Genomic DNA, 19435 nt, shown 5'->3' with positions numbered 1-19435 from the left:
AGACCAAATCTACATTTGATTGGTGTACTTGAAAGTGACAGGGAGAATGGAACCTAGATGGAAAACACTCATCAGGATATTATCCAGGAAAACTTCCCCAACCTAGCAAGGCAGGCCAACATCAAACTCAGAAAACACAGAGAACACCACAAAGATACTCCTCTAGAAGAGTAACTCCAAGACATATAATTGTCAGATTCACCAAGGTTAAAATGAAGGAAAAAATGTTAAGGGCAACTAGAGAGAAAGGTTAGGTTACCCACAAAGGGAAGCCCATCAGACTAAGAGCAGATCTTTCAGCAGAAACTCTACAAGCCAGAAGAGAGCGGGGGCCAATATTCAACATCCTTAAAGGAAAGAATTTTCAACCCAGAATTTCATATCTAGCCAAACTAAGCTTCATAAGTGAAGGAGAAATAAAATCCTTTTACAGACAAGCAAATGCTGAGGATTTTGTCACCACCAGGACTGCCTTACAAGAGCTCCTAAAGGAAGCACCAAACATGGAAAGGAACAACTAGTACCAGCCACTGCAAAAATATGCCAAATTGTAAAGACCATTGATGCTAGGAAGAAGCTGCATCAACTAACAGGCAAAATAACCAGCTAACATCATAATGAAATGATCAAATTCACACATAACAATATTAACCTAAATGTAAATGGACTAAATGCCCCAATTAAAAGACACAAGCTGGCAAATTGGATAGAGTCAAGACCCATCAGTGTACTGTATTCAGGAGACCCATCTCATGTACAGAGACACACATAGGCTCAAAATAAAGGGATGGAGGAAAATCCACCAAGCAAATGGAAAACAAAAGAAGCAGGGGTTGCAATCCTAGTCTCTGATAAAACAGGCTTTAAACCAACAAAGATCAAAAGAGACAAAGAAGGCCATTACATAATGGTAAATGGATGAATTCAACAAGAAGGGCTAACTATCCTAAATATATATGCAGCCAATACAGGAGCACCCAGATTCATAAGGTAAGTCCTTAGAGACATACAAAGAGTCTTACACTCCCACACAACAATAATGGGAGAATTTAACAACCCACTGTCAATATTAGACAGATCAATGAGACAGAAGGTTAACAAAGATACCTTGGATGAGAACTCAGCTCTGCACTAAGCAGACCTAATACACATCCACATAACTCTCCACCCCAGATCAACAGAATATACATTCTTCTCAGCACCACATCAAACTTATTCCAAAACTGACCACAGAGTTGGAAGTAAAACACTCCTCAGCAAATGAAAAAGAACAGAAATTACAACAAACTGTCTCTCAGATCACAGTGCAATCATATTAGAACTCAGGATTAAGAAACTCACTCAAAACTGCGCAACTACATGGAAATTGAACAACCTGCTCCTGAGTGACTATTGGGTAAATAACGAAATGAAGGCAGAAATAAAGATGTTCTTTGAAACCAACGAAAACAAAGACATAACGTACCAAAATCTCTGAGACACATGTAAAGCAATGTGGAGATGGAAATTTATGGAACTAAATGCCCACAAGAGAAGGCAGGAAAGATCTAAATTCAACACCGTAACATCACAATTAAAAGAACTAGAGAAGCAAGAGCAAAAAAATTCAAAAGCTAGCAGAAGGCAAGAAATAACTAAGATCAGAGCAGAACTGAAGGAGAAAGAGACACAAAAACGCCTTCAAAAAATCAATGAATCCAGGAGTTGGTTTTTTGAAAAGATCAACAAAATTGATAGGCCACTAGCAAGACTAATAAAGAAGAAAAGAGAGAAGAATCAAACAGATGCTGTAAAAAAAATTGATAGAGGAGATATCACCACCCATCCCACAGAAATACAAACTACCATCAGAGAACACTATAAACACCTCTATGCAAACAAACTAGAAAATCTAGAAGAAATGGATAAATTCCTGGACACATATACCCCATCAAGACTAAACCAGGAATAAGTTGAATCACTTAATAGACCAATAATAGGCTCTGAAATTGAGGCAATAATTAATAGCCTACTAACCAAAAAAAGTCCAGGACCAGAAGGATTCACAGCTGAATTCTACCAGAGGTAAAAGAGGAGCTGGTACTATTCCTTCTGAAACTATTCCAATCAATAGAAAAAGACGGAATCCTCCCTAACTCTTTTTATGAGGTCAGCATCATCCTCATACCAAAGTCTGGCAGAGACACAACAAAAAAGGAGAATTTTAGACCAATATCCCTGATAAACATTGATGCAAAAATCCTCAATCAAATACTAGCAAACCAAATCCAGCAGCACACCAAAAAGCTCATCCCCCAAGATCAAGTGGGATTCATCCCTGGGATGGAAGGCTGGTTCAACATACACAAATCAATAAATGTAATCCATCATATAAACAGAACCAAAGACAAAAGCCACATGATTATCTCAATAGATGCAGAAAAGGCCTTTGACAAAATCCAACAGCCTTCATGCTAAAAACTCTCAATAAACGAGGTATTGATGGGACGTATCTCAAAATAAGAAGAGCTGTTTATGCCAAACACAGAGCCAATATCATACTGAATGGGCAAAAACTAGAAGCATTCCCTTTGTAAACTGGCACAAAACAGGGATGCCCTCTCTCACCACTCCTATTCAACATAGTGTTGGAAGTTCTAGCCAGGGCAATCAGGTAGGAGAAAGAAATAAAGGGTATTCAATTAAGAAAAGAGGAAGTCAAATTGTCCCTGTTTGCAGATGACATGATTGTATATTTAGAAAACCCCATTATCTCAGCCCTAAATCTCCTTACGCTGATAAGCAACTTCAGCAAAGTCTCGGGATACACAATCAATGAGCAAAAATCACAAGCATTCCTCTACACCAGTAACAGACTAAGAGAGAGACAAATCATGAGTGAACTCCCATTCACAATGCTTCAAAGAGAATAAAATACCTTAATATTAACAGGACTATCAATTTATCTATTTCATAATGGGTAAATTGTGGAAGCTTGTACATTACAAACAACTGATCAACTTCATTTAATTAGACAAATTTATATGTGTAGAGTTGTGTGTAATATTCCATTATTATCCTTTTGTTATGTGCAGAGTTTATAATAATATTTTCTAGTTTATTCCTGATACTTGCAAGGTGCATCTTTCCTCTTTTTTTCATTATAAGTTTTGCTAGAGGTTTGACAATTTTATTCATCTTTAAAAAGAACCAGGTTTTTTTTTTGTTTGTTTTATTGGACTTCTTTATTATTTTACTGTTTTCAATGCCACTGACATCTGCTCTGATCTTTATTATTTCCTTCTCTATGCTTACTTTGGATTTATTTTGTTATGCTTTTACTAGTTGGAGATGGAAGTTTAGGTAATTAATTTGACTGTTTTCCTGATATAAGCATTTAGGAAAAGTCTCATTTCCCTTCTATCACTGCTGCAGTTGAATCCCACAAATTTTGATATGTTGAATTTTTATTTACATTAATCTCAGTGTATTTTTTTTTCCTTGAGACTTCCTCTTTGATCTATTGATTACTTAGAAGTGTGTTTTCAGTTTCCAAATGTTTGGACATTTTCCCCTTTACATCTCTGTTATTGATTCCTAATTTAAGTATACTGTGGTCGAGGAACACACCTAGATAATTTTTATTCTTTTAAATTTGTTGATATTTGTTTTTTGGCACAGTATTTAGTCTAACAAAATGTAGTGCATAGCCACTTAAAAAGATAATATATTTTGCTGTTGTTGGGTTAGAATGTTCAATAAATTTTAACTACACACTTTGGTTAATGGTATCTTAATTTTTGTTATATTCTTACTGATTTTTTGTCTACTTTTTCCACCACCTGTTAAGAATGGATTTGAGGTTTCCAATTGCATTTGTGGATTTTCTTTGTTTATTTATTTGTTCGTTGTTGTTTCATAGCTTCTACAGCTCTGTTGTTTGGTGCATACATATCTAGCACCATAGAGAAATTCAGCAAACTGAATTCAGCAAACTGTCATCATATAACGCCGTTTTCTGCCCCTGGTAATATTTTTGCTCTGAAATTTACTTATTCTGATACTAAGATAGTCAATCTCTCTTTATTGCAAGAATATCTGTGTGGAATATCTTTTACTATTATTTTAATTTCAACTTCCTATACAATTATATTTTAAGTGAAAATCTTATCGATAGTATTTGATTCTACCATATTGTTTATTTTTTATCCATCTTTAATTGTTTTACTTAGTTCTGTTGCCTTTCTTTTAATTACTGTATCGATATGTCTGAAATTTTCTTTTTTGTTTTCTGTTTCTTCTCTGTTATTTTTCTGTTTTCTCTCTTCTGCATTCATGTGAGTTACTAAAGCATTTCTGAAAATTCCATTTGAATTTATCTATACTGTTTTAGTTATATTATTTGTAGAATTTTCCATTAATGTTCGCTTTAAATTTTACATTATTTACACATATCTGTTTTAAATCTACTGGTGTTCGAATATTTCTTGTTTTTTAAATTTATTTATTTTTATTAAGTTCTGGGGAACATGTGCAGGTTGTGCAGGTGTGTTACATAGGTAAACGTGTGCCATAGTGGTTTGCTGCACCTATCAACCCATCACCTAGGTATTAAGCCCAGCATGCACCGGCTCTTTTCCCTAATGCTGTTCCTAGCCCCGCCCTCCCCCAATAGGCCCCAGTGTCTGCTGTTACCCTTCCTGTGTCCATGTGTTCTCATTATTCAGCTCACACTCATAAATGAGAACATGCAGTGTTTGGATTTTTGTTCTTGAATTAGTTTGCTGAGGATAATGGCTTCCATCTTCATCCAGGTCCCTGCAAAATACATCATCTCATTCCTTTTTATTACTGCATAATATTCCATCATGTATATGTACCACATTTTCTTTATCCAGTCTATCATTGGTGGGCATTTGGGTTGATTCCATGTCTTTGCTATTGTGAATAGTGCTGCAATGAACATACGCATACATGCATCTTTATAATAGAATGACTTATATTCCTTTGGGTATATACTCAGTAATGGGATTGCTGGGTCAAGTGGTATTCTGGTTCTAAATCTTTGAGGATTACCACCCTGTCTTCCACAATCGTTGAACTAATTTACATTCTCAGCAACAGTGTAAAAGTGTTCCTATCACTCCACAGACTCACCAGCATCTATTGTTTCCTGACTTTTTAATAATCGCCATTCTGACTGGTATGAGATGGTGTCTCATTGTGGTTTTCATTTGCATTTCTCTGATGATCAGTGATGTTGAGCTTTCCTCATATATGTTTGTTGGCTGCATAAATACGTTCTTTTGAGAAACATCTGTACATATCCTTTGCCCACTGTTGGATGGGGTTTTGTTTTTTTCTTGTAAATGTGTTTAAGTTCCTTTTAGATTCTGGATATTAAACCAATGTCAGATGGAGAGATTGCAAAAATTATCTCCCATTCCGTAGGTTGTCAATTCACTCTGATGATGGGCTCTTTCACTGTGCAGGAGCTCTTTAGTTTACATCACATTTGTCAGTTGTTGCTTTTGTTCCAACTGCTTTTGGTGATTTCATCATAAAGTCCTTGCCCATGCCTATGTCTGTATGGTATTGTCTAGATTTTCTTCTAAGGTTTTTATAATTTTGGGTTTTACAGTTAAGTCTTTAATCCATCTTGAGTTATTTTTTGTATATGGTGTAAAGAAGGGGTCCAGTTTCAGTTTTCTGCATATAGCTAGCCAGTTTTCCCAGCACCATTTATTAAATATAGAATCATTTCCCCATTGCTTGTTTTTGTCAGGTTTGTTGAAGATCAGATGGTTGTAGATGTGTGGTTTAATTTCCAAGTTCTCTATTCTGGTCCATTGGTCTATGTGACTGTTTTTGTACCAGTACCATGCTATTTTGGTTACTGTGGCTTTGTATAGTTTGAAGTTGGCAGTTAGAGTTAAACATAAAAACTTGTGTGGGTGCAGTGTCTCATGCCTGTAATTCCTGCTACTCTGGAGGCTCAGGCATGAGAATCTCTTGAGCTCAGGAGGCAGAGGTTGCAGTGAGCCTAGATTGTGCCACTGCACTCCAGCTTGGGTGACAAAGTGAGACTCCATCTCAAAAAATAAAATAAAATAAAATAAAATAAAATAAAATAAAATAAAACAAAATAAACATAAAAATCTTTACCTCTTTATGTCCCTTGATCTTCCAAATTTATAATATAATTGGCACAAATATTTCCTCTACACATATTAAAAACCATGTTAGATTTTGTGGCATAAATATTGTGTCATATGTAATTTCTTTTTACAGATGCTTGAAACCTGTACCTTAACTTAGGGATACATTCCAGATGAGATTGTTCTCTAGTAAAAGTGCTTATCTTCTCACTGAGTGATAGAACTACTCTAGCTCCTGGTCTATGCTTTTAAAATTTTACATATTTATACAATACTCTGTAAAATAATCATTTTCCACATTACAAATGATACAACAGGACTAAAGAAGTTAAATGTATAGCTAGTGAGACATTTAAGATAATAATGTAGATATTTTATATCATGTACCTCTGTTAATTTCTTTCTACCATATACTGCCCCTTTCAATGTTGGTGATTTGTAAAAATAGGTACATAGGGCTAATGAAAAGAAGCCTGCTATAGAATTGCCATTTACTTCATGTATTCAGAGAACCTTTAGTGGAGTGTTCTGGCACTACTTAAACATATATTAAAAGGGACACACATTAATAATCTGTAAATACTGAATCAGTATATTTGTCAATTTACTCCCTTTCCTGGCTTAATAAAGGCATTATAGGAACACATATATGAGGCTTATGTGACAGTATATTTGCATATAAAATAAAAATAATTTTTATTATTTGTATCTTCCTGCTTAAAATGGAAGAGATCTGGACAGTGAAAAATAATATGCAAATATTCAGGAAATGCTGAATGACAGTTTATAGGAAAGTCTTAATGAAGTCATAGTAAATCAAATATGATTTGCTATAGCATTATTTCTCCATAATAATATTCACTTATTTTTCACAAATAAAATAATTTTTTAAAAATGAATAATGTAGGCAGAGTTTTATGTGATTTGTAGAGTGCTTAAAAGTCATCACTCCCATCCTCACAACAAAGAAATCTCTAAACAAACTGAAAATTAACAACTTTTGGTAGATCTGTTGAAAAATTGAGGTCATGTAGTAAAATGCATGACACCAAAAACAACAAATTTTTTTAAAGACAGAGAAAAATATCTTCTCTACAGAGAAACAATAAAAAGGATTAACGCTGATCTCCTCATCAGAAACCATGGAAAGTGAATAAAATAGAGTGAAGTATTTGAAGTGTTGAAAGAAAAATACCCCCGAACTCAAATTCTGTGATTAAAAAAATATATATTTTTATATCCTTCAAAAGTCAAAGAGAAATAGAAACTTTCTCAAACAAACCAAAAGAGTAACAAATTATATTTTATTTTTGACTATGCACTTTTTTCAATTTCAACTTTTGTTTTAGATATAAGGGTTGCATGGTAGATTTGATACATGGAATATTACATGATGCAGTGGTTTGGAATAGAAATCTCCTGGTAGTGAGCATAATACCTGATAGGTAGGTTTTTTAACCCATCCCTTGCCTCCACCCTCTGGTAATCCACAGTGCCTATTGTTCCCAAATTTATGTCCATGAGTGTTCAATGCTTAGCTCTCGCTTATAGGTAAGAATATATGGTATTTGGTTTTCTGTTTCTGATCAATTTGCTTAGGATTATGGCCTCCACCTCTATTCATATTGTTGCAAAGGACATAATTTCATTCTTTTTTATGGCTGTGTAGTATTCCATCGCATATATGTTGAACATTTTCTTTATTCAGTATACAATTGATAGGCATCTGGGTTGATTATATGACTTTGTTATTGTGACTAGTGCAAATATAAACATACAAATACATGTGTCTTTTTGGTAGAATAATTTATTCTCTTTAGGGTATATAACTAGTAATGGGATTGCTGAGTCCAATGGTAGCTCTGTTTGAAGTTCTTTGAGAAAACTCCAGACTGTTTTCCACAGTAACTGGACTAATTTACATCCCACCAACAGTATATAAGCATTCCTTTTTCTCTAAAGCCTTGCCAACATCTGTTTTTTTTTTTTTTTTTTGACTTTTTAATAATAGCCATTCTGATTGCTGTGATATTATATCACATTGTGTTTTGATTTACATTTTTCTAATGATTAGTGATGATGAGATTTTTTTCACATGTTTGTTGGCCATTTGTATATCATCTTTAAAGAAGTGTCTGTTCATGTCCTTTGCCCATTTTTTAATGAGGTGATTTGGTTTTTGCTTATTGGTGTTTTAAAATTGCCTATAGATTCTGGATAGTAAGCCCTTGTCAAATCCATGGTTTGTGAATACTTTCTCCCATTCTGTAGGTCGTCTGGTTGCTCTGTTGATAGGTTTTCTTTCTGTGCAGAAGCTCCTTAGTTTAGTTAGGTCCCACTTGTCTATTTTTGTTTCTGTTGTAATTTTTTGGGGGGACTTAGCCACAAATTTCTTGCCAAGGCTGATGCTGAGAAGAGTATTTCCTAGGTTGATTTCCAGTATTTTTAGAGTTTGAGGGCTTACATTTACAGTTTTTAATCCATTTTGAGGTATTTTTGTCTATGTTAAAAGGTAGGTATCCAGCTTCAATCTGCATATGACAGCCAGTTACCTCAGCACCATTTATTGAATTGGGAATTCTTTCCCCGTTGTTTAATTTTATTGACTTTGTCACAGATTAGATGGTTGTAGGTGTGGAGCTTTACTTCTGATTTTTCTATCCTATTCTAATTGGTCTATGCATCTGTTTTTGTACCAGAATCAAACCATTTTTGTTTGTGCGTGTTTATAATATAGTTTTAAGTAAGGTAGTGTGATGCCTGCAGCTTTGCTCATTTTGCTTAAGATTGCTTTGGCTGTTCAGGCTCTTTTTCAGTTCCATATAAACTTTAAAATAGCTTTTTATAATTCGGTGGAGAATGGCATTGTTGGTTTCATAGGAATAGCACTGATCGGTAAATTGCTTTAGGTGCTATGGCCATTTTTTCCATATTGATTCTTCCAATCCATGAGGATGGAATTTTTTTTTTCGTGTATTTTTTGTCATCTCTAATTTCTTTCAGCAATATTTTTTAGTTTACCTTTTTTTTTTTTTGAGATCTTTTACCTCTTTTGTTAGCTGTATTTGTAGGTATTTCATTTTGACTTGAAATTTGATCAAAATGATAATAACAACAAGGTATTAGGCAGTTATAATATATGAACAAAGAAGATGAATTACAACAATGCCATAAGAATTAGAAGGAAAAAATTGAGAATAACCTGTTATAAAGTATCTACAATATCCAGGTAGTGATATAGCAACTAATTTAAAAAAGAAGTGTAACATATGTCAAGAAAGGATAGAAAATTAAGTTACTAAATTAAATTACAGGAAAAAAAAAAGAGGGGAAGAAAATGTTGCCAAATTTTCTTTGGGGAATTAAATCAAATATGAAATATATACCTCACTGTTAAATAGTCATCTACCTTGAGATTTTAGTTGAACAAATGATTATTTTAATTAAGTCAATAATTGTTTTATTATGTGAGGCAAAATATATTAAAAATTCATGAAGCAATTAAAGACTTATGTTGAACAATTTTCAATGACAATGAGTGTTATGTTTCTGAAGTGCTTGTATTGATCTGGAAAGCTTTTAAATGCCTGGTTTTTGACAAAGTATACAAATTAACTTGCATGTATCTGAAAAAAATGAAAGAAAAAATGATTCAAAATAAAACTGTAAAAAAAATAGGTAGCAGAAATTTAAGGAGATCTTTATTAAAAGTGAGAAAACCACTTTGCTAAAATTACATCAAAGTGTGATGCGTCTTTTAAGATGTGCTTAGCTATGCTAAGGAATCAGCTTCCTTGGGTAGTGAATTACAAAATATTGATCTTGTGGAAAGGGAGAACATGTTAACAGCACTTTGGAGTACACATTGAAATCAGTATTTTGTAATAATGATAGTGATGCTCCTGTCTACTGGAAAAGGGAAAAAGAGTTGTCAACAAATTTCAGTTTGAATAACTGGAGACGAGAAGTTCAAAGTATATATGAGTGAAAAAAGTTCAGAGTGATAAATCTGAGTGAATAGACCAGGAAGCAGGGCATAATTTAAGACCATGAATAAAAGCTCATAGGCAGGGATGTGTGATAGAGTGTGGTTTTGGGGGAGGCATTGGCAAGGGACAACAGAAGCTAAAAACCAAAACAAATATTAAGAATGAATTGAAGACATAATGACAAAAAATGGCAAGTTTGGTTTTAGTAGAAGAAGATAGAAAATGAAAATATTTCAAGAAGTAACTTATGACCAACATTAGGGTAGGGGAGAATTAGTCAGGAGTTTACTTCTAACTTTGAAGAAACTTAACGCAGTAAGAAGGAAGCTAGTTGCTTCAAGATTTTGCTACTGCTCACAATAATTCAATGATCATATTCGTTCATAAAATAACATAGCACCCCTTGAATAACATTTAAATTACTATGTTTAATTGTTCTTTGAAACCCATTGCACTTGCTCTTACGGAGTTATGTTTGCCTAAGATCAATCTTTTTAATATGGGAGTGGGGTGTACTTGCCTGTACGAAAAGAAAATTACCTAAGAATTAGGGTATTATAGGATTGTCATTCAGAGTTGTCAAAACAACATGAATAATAAACACATATATTTACTTTAGCTGAAATTAAAATATATTATGGAGTTCACATTCACAGTAATATCATATCAACAACAAATAAATTGAATGTTAAGTCCCCAATTTTATACTTTTCAAATAACTATTTGTTGAATATATTTATAACATATAAATATTCTATGGAATAATACAAGGTTAAAGATTTACCAGCATTTTGGAATAACTGTTGTCCAAGTTTCGTATATTACAAAAGTTTTGCAAATTACTTTAAAATCAATGAGATTCCTAGGACATAGTAGAGATAAATGAAACTAAATAATAATTGACTTAAAGCTGTTATTCCTAAATTTGTTACTTCTAGAACCATACAAACTCTCTTCATTTAAAAGGTTTACAAATAAAATTTATTTAGACTATAACACATGTTTTCAAATGCAAGCAATAAAGTAAAAATGCTAAATATGGGGATTACGTGAGGCTAATGGTATTTATTAAATCCAATATATAATGTTCCAGTAAATACTATGATTTATTCAAAATAAAAGAAAGGGTAGGCTTAAAAGCAAAGCATCTGACTTTAACTACAGTGTACTTCTCGTTACATTCGATTATGAGGATTAGTCTTATTTAAAAAACGACAAAAGTGTTTCATCTTGAGACTAAAAGAAAGATAACTTTTTTGTTTGTTTCAAGATGAAATCGATTAAGTTACAGAGAAATGCTGAAACTGAGAAGAAGCAATTTGAGATAACATACTTTTGTAGGTCTAAATCATTTCAGCAAAACAGAAGCTAAGATCGCCTGAAACAGGCCTTGTAAAAAGTGAAAATGTTTTGTAACAACTGCTATGATTTTAACAGGGAGAAAACTAGAGGTGAATGATAGCTAATGTCAGCACTGAATCCCCAAGCAATGTAACCAAGCTACATAACCTAGATTTAAACAGAAAACAAATGGAAATTACTAGTTTTCTTCTACAATATTTGATCACATTAGGAAAAAAGGATTCTAGGATGATCAAGTGGAGCTCCAAAAAGCTAATGGACTGAGAGTAGGTTAAGACTATGTGACTTGATCTTTCTATGAAAATGGAATACAGTGGCTATAAAAAAAATAAAAAGAGAAGGATATGTGAAAGATGGACTTTAGTGGCCAAAAAGCAATTTTAGGTTGGTAGTATTAATATACATAATTTTCAGTTAATGGCAATATATAATGGATTCATCCTACAAAATGACAAACTCTGGATGTAGAACAAATTATTGTTGTTTTAAGGCACAGAGCAGTGAGGAAAAGTAGTGAACAGATTTTGAATGTCTATATTGAAGCTAACAATATTGATAACAAGTATTTTACAAGGAAGATTAAATACTAGATTCCTCAAGAAAGTTAGACTTTCCATATGTTTGTTTTATGTTTGAAAGATGTGACAGACAACTGTGATCACTTCCAATGGAAGACGAATAGAAGATCAGTAGTAGCTGAATGATTACTTGCCATCACAATAGACAGCTGACAGCAATACAAGGCAAGAATAAGCAGAGAGAATACTGCCTCTGCTCCAAAACCTTAAGAAAGAGTAGACTCCAAATTTCTTAAGACACAGAAATTAAAATAACATTTCAGTAAAAAAAAAAAAAAAAAAAAAAAAAAAGTATCTATATTAGGATACTTGAGACAGGATATAGTTGCCACAGATCATAAGGAAAGGACACAAGATCAGATATATATAACAGAAAGGAGTTCAAAGAGTAAGGCTGGGTGTGGTGGATCATGCCTGTAATCCCAGCACTTTGGGAGGACAACGAGGGTAGGTCGACTGAGGTCGAGAGCAGCGTTGCCAACATGGCGGCGAAACCCCTCTCTACAAAAAATACAAAAATTAGCCAGGTATGGTGGTGCACGCCTGTAATTCCAGCTACTCCAGAGAATCGCTTGAACCAGGCAGGTGGAGGTTGCAGTAAACCGAGACCACACCATTGCACTCCAGCCCGGGCAACAGAGCAAAACTTCGTATCAAAAGAAAAAAAAAAGAATGTCATGGCTAAGCCAAGGTCATTTGAAACACAAGAAAAACTAACAGAAAAACATGTTTTCTAAGTGCTCACAAATGACAGTGGAAGAATAAAGACAAAAATTATCATTTTGACCATTTTTAAACCTTGGTGCAATCCCTGTTAGATTGCACATTCAATATATGATACATGTATGTTGAGTAGATTGAAATAGGAATGAGGGTGCAATCATGTGAAAAAAATGAAGATTTTTTCTGCAGAATTTGTTTTTGATGTAATTTGACTGTTCATAACAACAACAACAACCAAAAGATCTAGAAAAAGTGGATGATTCCAAATTAAACTTAAGTCAACAGTTGAAAAAGAGTTTAACAGTTAATGAAACATGTTGCATAAAATATTAATTGAAAACAAGAGAGTATGTAAATACTATATTATAGTTTTCATGACCACGTTTAATTTGGACTATTGAGTTCAGTTCTGAGCAACAAATTTAAAATCTGTTTCATGTGTTCATATTGAGAAGTATCTGCAAAACTGATGTTAAAATGATATTTAAAGTAATAGGACACTTACTCTAGAAAAATTAAGATTTTAGGAGAGAATATCGACTTTCTTCAGTTATTTCTGAGACTGGAAAGATTTTAGGCTTTTTCCATATTACTCCATTGAGAACCATAGAACAGATTTAAGATATAGTTGAAAGTATAAGGGGAAAATTTTAGATTCATTTATACAAGTATTATTTTCAAAACAATAAGTTGTAGAAAACATATTACCTAAAACTATATGAAAATGAACAACGCGTCCTGAGTAGGGAGAAAACAGAATTATTCTGATTCCTGGTGACATTTTGGAACAGAAGTCATTATCTAAATCACTACAAACATTAAATTTATTATTCTCTAATTTTGAGATAGAATCTTGCTCTCTCACCCAGACTGGAGTGCAGTGGCACAATCTTGGCTTACTGTAACCTCCACCTCTGGGTTCAAGCAATTTTCCTGCTTCAGTCTCCTGAGTAGCTGGGATTACAGGAGTGAATCACCATACCCAGCTAATTTTTGTATTTTATTTAAGTAGAGACAGGATTTCATTATGTTGGCCAGGCTGGTCTCGAACTCCTGACCTGAAGTGATCCACCTGCCTCAGCCTCCCAAAATACTGGCATTACAGGCATGAATCAACATGCCCGGACACTAAGTTTTATTCTCAATTTTAAAAAGTATGTTATTCCATATTTGTACAGACAGTGATATTTTGTGGTACAATTATTTTTAACTGGGACACATATTGTTAGACCTAGATGCCCACTTTTCATTAAAATAGAACACCTGATGTTCAACTATTTAGTCACAGTCAAATTACATTGTGATTACAAAAACCAACCAACCAACCAGCCAACAAACAAACAAACAAAAAAAAAAAAAACAAAAACAAAAACAAAGAATTCCAAAATGCCATCAGTTTTCTTCCTATAAATCTAAAATGAGTCCAGGTGTGGTGACTTACACCTGTAATCCCAACACTTTGGGAGGCCGAGGCAGGTGGATCACCTGAGGTCAGGAGTTTGAGACCAGTCTGACTAATACGGTGAAACCACGTCTCTACTAAAAATACAACAATTAGCCAGACATGGTGGTGTACGCCTGTAGTCCCAGCTACTGGGGAGGCTGAGACAGGAGAATTGCTTGAACCTGGGAGGCACACGTTGCAGTGAGCCGAGATCATGCCACTGTGCTCCAACCCGGCTGACAGAGCTAGTCTCCATCTCAAAAAAAAAAAAAAAAAAAAAAAAAAAAATACACACACGCACACACACACACACACACACACACACACACATATAAAATTAAAAATATTTATCTAAAATTATATAAAATGAGAAATCACTGCATAGACCTGTTAGTTTATTTTCCAATATATCAAAATAGTGTATCAAAAGTAGAATTACTAAAACCTTGAAATTATATCACTGAAAATGTTTAATTTTATAATGACTGTGTTTTTAATTCCTTTGTTTGCTTTAATTTATCTACCTTATATTAATTATCAAGAGCCCACAAAAACTTCCTTGCTAGACAAGCCTGTTTCTGAACTGTTTTTCTAAGGATCTCTCCTGGTGAACAGTGTTGCATGTTCTTAAAGAAAATAAAGCAGTAGCAAGTAGTGACCATTTTTCTTTTGTTAAAGTTCTGCTTTAGGACATGGCCCTTTTCTACTGTATTCAGCTGTGGTAGGATTCAGGATCAAATACTCCTACCTTACTCTCCACAGGAACAAAACAAGACCCCGTTTGAAAAATTAGATTGCTACATTCACTTGGTCACAATGGGTCAGGAAACGAATTCTATAAAGAGTCTATTGGTATCACACCAGTCAGATTCACCCCACTCTAACTCTATATGTAGAGTTCATCACTGAGAGAAGGGTGTAAGTCTGAAGTTGGTAGGAATCTGCTTTTGGTACCATATGGGGAGAGTATGTTTAGGAATGAAACAAACATGGAACAAAGGAGAAGGGGGCGGGGGGGGGGGAGAGAGAGAGAGAGAGAGACAGGAAACACTGTCCCAAAGATACTATTGAACTCAGAGATGCCGGTGAGTGTAACGTCAGGATTAGCTCTTGGATTAGCCAATAATTCAAGTCAACAAGGAACTTCTTTTCCTTAATCCATTTGTGTTGGGTTATTGTTCCTTGTAATTAAAAAAATCCTAACTAATATAGCACCTTTACTTCTTTTTCCCCTTAAACCTAGACCCCAGAGCAAGTCCTCTGATATCTGTGACCTCTTTGTCTTCTTGAGTTCCATTCTAATTAATCCCCACCTTTCCTAGCCCTGTAGAATCCAAAACACATCTCATTAAAATGTGTAATTCAGAATGTTAAGATCATGTTATTTTCTATTGACATACACATTTTTCATGTCAAGGCCCACAAAGGACAGCATGGTGAGAGAATTATTCTTCCGTTCTTTCTGCAGTATAGAACAAGATCTACTTTTAGACTCTACATTGATTGGTTATAAAACTAGATTTTTAAACTTACAGTACCATTGCTTAATTTTATGTATCATTAGAGGATTATTTTTTCTTTTATTACACTTTCGTGTGGGCTTGATAATCTCTGGGAAAGCTTTCCAGTGAACTCAATTTGGGATATGGATATAGAAGAGGGTAGCATATTAGATAGACAGCACCTGACAATTCAAATATTTTTTTTTCTCACTTCCAACTAAGTGACTAATTATTTCTCAAGGGAAGCAAGTCTAACTAATTTCTGCATTTGAAACAGAATCTCAATTCTGCAGCATCTGCTTGTGTTCTGTGGTTTGTTTTGTCACCGTTCCTCATTTTTTGACTTAACCACTCAGTGATGTGTTGTGTTGTCTGCTTTGCCACTCTGAAGAGCATAATGGTGATATGAGAAGAGAATAAACAATAAGCACCTCAAATACACCACTATCTACATGAAAGCATTTATTTTCGCTATTACTCATTAAAACAGTAACTAATAGCAGTGTCCACAGGGGTCATATACCCCAGTGAAGACAAAACGTTGCTTCAAGATGAATCATTTTCATGATGTTAATAACATCAAATTTTAACTTTTCTACGTTGTCTACTTTGGGTTGTTCGGTATAAAATTTTAGTACTGTCAGTTCATGATTGAATTGATTGTACTCATCACAAGTAACATCTCTCTCTTACTTCTGCAATGTCTAGTCCTCAGTGTTATATTCAGGAACCGATATCAAACTGGTCAGTTTCATGCTATGAGGGACACACATATATGAGGACAAAGAGGGAATGATAATGTTTCAAATAGAAAAGTCAGGTATTCTTCATTTAAATCTCTAAAGATAATTTCTATCAATGAAAAAATTAAATTTTAATAAATAAGCTTCTTCTGCTTACCTTATTATCTCATTTGGATATGACATATTTGCTCAATATGCAATCACAGATTTGAAATCTCTTTTCTTACTATTCTCAGTTCATAAAATAATACATTGCTTATTTGAACAATTTCCATCTGTAAAAACTTTGTTCATTATCCAAACCCAGCTCAAAAATATACATCTTCTGAGAAGCGTTATTTAATTCATGGAGTTTAAGCTAATTTATTTTTCCATTTGGCTTCTATAATCATTCGTTTACATCTTTGGATGCTCCTCTTATATTTTATATTTCATTTGATCCAATACAAAATTACATGTTTCTTAAAGACAGGTACTCTTGTGTATTTTTCACCTTTTCTTGAATTTTAAGCATTAAGTGTGAAACCTGGATACAGAAAACATTGATTCGATGTTTGTAAATGTTGTGCCATATTTTGTTTTTGAAACATTTGAACATTTTAGATGAAGGAATATACATTTAGAAAATAATTTTATACTTCCAAATTAAATTAATATTGCTTATGGGGCAGGAAGGATTAAGGTAGACATTTACAAAAGTCAAAGCCACATTTTGCCATACCGCCAACACATGCAAACTAAAAATCACAATTGTCCATCAATCTAAATAAGTCATCCTTCTGCTTTCCTTTATAAAACAGATTAAACAGAAGAGGAAAAGATGTCTAAAGACAGTGGAAAGGCAGTTATAAATAAGGGAGAGAAATAAAATAAATATAATATTAAAAAAATTACTGAGAAATCTAAGAATTTCTTGTTGAGTTTTTATGGATGGAAACATAGCAACAAATGACGTTAAATATACCAGTAAAATTAGAACTTCCTAATATCACTCATAATCAATTTCTTCATATGAAATATAATGATGATAATAATAATACCTCCTAGGATTAAGAGGTATACACATGTGTCCATGCTTACATTTATTAACACATACATACAGTGTACAGAGTGATTGAAATTCTCCAATAATTAATAGTTCACAAAAAGAATATTAACTGAATTTAACTTCCAAGGACAAGCATTCTCTGGGTGGGAGTGAAAACTGTACTCATCTGACTCAACTGATTTTCTTATCTTCACTGAAAACACTTTCCTTATGCCTCAATAGACGCTAAGCTTTCAGGGGACTTAAAACATTAGTAATGTTCTTGGACTCTTTCTTGAATGGCTTCATTGTGCACAAGACATCACAACATCAGCAAGTTTTATTGAGATTACCAGAGGTACACTGACCTTTATCTTCTATATTGCCTTGGTAGTTAGGGAGTTCTTGGTGAATAAAGTGTGTTCTTGAATAACATAACAATATCACAGTATTTAAGTATCATGCTTATAAGGTGTAATACAATAAATCTAGTGTCTCTCTCAAGAGTCTTTCCTATATTGTTCTTATTTGTGTATTTATTTTATTTGAGACAAGGTACTCTGTTACACAAGCTAGAGTGAAGTTGTGCCATCAAAGTTGATTGCAACCTCAATCTCCTAGGCTCCAGAGATCCTCCTGCCTCAGTTTCCCAAGTAACTGAGAAAACAGGCATGCATCATCATGCTTTGCCAATTTTTTGTAGAGACAAAGACCTACTATGTCGTCCAGGCTGGTCTCAAACTGCTGAGTTCCAGCAATCCTCCTGTCTCAGCCTCCCAAAGTGTTGGGATTATAGGCGTGAGCCACCACGACTGGCCCCTTTATTGTCCATAGTTTTAAAATGACTTTGGCAATTATGCCTATGCTATTTGTGATTATGTCAAATTATATTACTATCATTTATAGAGATTAGTGTTTAATTTAAATCCTGAGACACTTGAAATAATAAATATTCCTCCTTGTATGAAATCAATTTTAATACTTACTGGTTAAGGAGGCTGCTTTGGAAGATAATATATATTATTTCCTAACTTACCTGACCATGCATTCAACATGGCATTACATAAAATTTGATTTGCATAGATACTTAAATTGATTTCTTAAATCTAATTAAGAATGATTTTTATGATGATCTTTCAAGAGGTCATTGCATTTAAAAATTTTCCTTAGGGTACTACCAGACAGACATTTAGTGTTCAAGTACTTGGAAAAAATGTCATCAACAGCTTCAAGACATTAAGCTAGCCTATTTACTTTACAATAATAGCAGTGAGTGGAAAATCCAGTTATTATCTGTTCTGCTTTTCATGTCTTGCATTTTCCCTTTAGCTCAGCATGCCAAAATGATACTCCTTTTATTATGAAAGATTACAATGCGGTACTTCAAGGAATTAGTTTTTAACGCTTAAATGACCCAACTTGCACTGATGCAAAGAATTTTATTATGATTGAAGAAGAGTAATTTTGGTTCCTGCACATCCATTTAGTCTATTGCTCACAATAAGATTATTGTGAAATATAATTACTTGTTTACAGTAAAACACCGACAAAAAAAGCCTACATATTCTTACATAAAGCAAGTTATTTAAAATAATGTTTTGTTATAATTTCTAGATTTTCTAATAATTTCACATTTAAGTATGCATAAAGAAGATACCTACAAGATGGTGGAAAATGAATTGTTAAAATTCTGAACATGTTGCATCTATCTAGAACAGTTGATGAAAACATTAGATTCACTGTAATCCTCAATGAATATTTTAAGATATAAACAACAAAAACTGTAGCTAAGATATGAACCAGGCCCTAGATTTTTATTACATATAGTCACTCACAGTTTAACAAATAGATAGTGTTTTATTTTTATTATTCTCCCCTCTTTTGTATACATATCTATGGTGTATATATACAGCTCTGTGTAACCCAGTGT

The sequence above is a fragment of the Rhinopithecus roxellana genome, chromosome 8 (genome assembly GCF_007565055.1).
Source record: "Rhinopithecus roxellana isolate Shanxi Qingling chromosome 8, ASM756505v1, whole genome shotgun sequence".
In the NCBI taxonomy this organism is placed as follows: domain Eukaryota; kingdom Metazoa; phylum Chordata; class Mammalia; order Primates; family Cercopithecidae; genus Rhinopithecus; species Rhinopithecus roxellana.
This window is presented reverse-complemented; position numbering follows the sequence as displayed.